At 36.4% G+C, this 1,059-nt stretch overlaps 1 long non-coding RNA gene across 2 annotated transcripts in view; it reads right to left on the bottom strand.

Moving 5' to 3' along the window:
* The window catches only part of LOC118343564, a 4,939-nt gene that overhangs the window by 2,764 nt on the left and 1,116 nt on the right, over positions 1 to 1,059 (bottom strand). For both annotated transcript variants that reach the window (XR_004797566.1, XR_004797565.1), the window contains exon 2: positions 707 to 786. This is a non-coding gene — a long non-coding RNA (uncharacterized LOC118343564). The remainder of the gene's footprint in view (positions 1 to 706; positions 787 to 1,059) is intronic.

Raw genomic sequence — 1,059 nt, 5'->3', positions numbered from 1 at the left:
GACACAGATAGTTCTGTCAAGGTGCATGTGAGCGAGCGGACCAGCGTGAAAATGTTCCACTCACTCACAGACCTGCAATTTGCGCCGCTCCCGCCTGGTTCTGCGCATTTCTCGCTGCCGCTCCATCATAAAGTTTTTCCCGTCCACTCCTCTCCACTCCTTCAAAAAAAACCCCCTTCTTATATTCACAAATAAAACATGAGCTTTGCCGTTTTCCATTTAAAAAATACCATAACCAACATCAACTAAGACAACTAAATGTTTTGTTTTTAAGCCGGACAAAACAGTGGACCACAGATATAATTTAAAATGTTTTGTATTCTTGTTTTGTTCCACATTATCTCCATAACTTTTATTTTACTGGAAATTAGTACACTTCTCATTGTTTTCTGAAGTACACTTAAACTCCAGTAGTTTTGAAATAAAAGTTAGTTGTGAAGTGTGCCGCAGGTGCAAGATGCATCTTGGTTTAGAAAAGGATAATGTTTGCTTTCATCACGAGTTGCAGCCCAATCAGACACTAAACAATCACCTTTAAACTCCCTTTTCACAGTGCTTGCAGGTCTAATTGTTTTTCATTTAACATGCAGCTCAACAAGGGAGGGGATGCTGTGTGCTTACTGACGAGACCTCCACTGTAATCAAAGCGGTGCTGAACATTTGTAATCCAACCTTCTTGTCTGACAATGAAAAACTGGAATCTTACCACCACAATATGTACTCATCCCGTCAACTGAACAGTTGATTAGTAATCAGGCTGTTTCCAACTCCTTCCTCGATATAAATCTGTAATATCCGAGGAACAGAAAATAGCAATATATATTAGATACTATGTTTCAACTTGTCCCAAGCAAGTTTGTTTTTAAATATTTTGTCTCTTCTTTATTATAACATGTGTATTATTTATTACATTATTAGTATTACTTATTTTTTTTATTTTATAATGTTGCCTTTTTCCTATCCATACTATGAGTTGACAAATAAAGTGGTTGTTTTTTAAACAAAACGTTTTCCAGTGTAGGTTTAGCTTTAAATTTAGTAAACACGATCGATCGTGTT

Source organism: Morone saxatilis, unplaced genomic scaffold, assembly GCF_004916995.1.
Source record: "Morone saxatilis isolate NCDOM2014 unplaced genomic scaffold, NCSU_SB_2.0 Contig0, whole genome shotgun sequence".
Lineage (NCBI taxonomy): Eukaryota > Metazoa > Chordata > Actinopteri > Moronidae > Morone > Morone saxatilis.
Note: the sequence above shows the minus strand (reverse complement) of the source record. Positions and strands in the feature narration are given on the sequence as shown.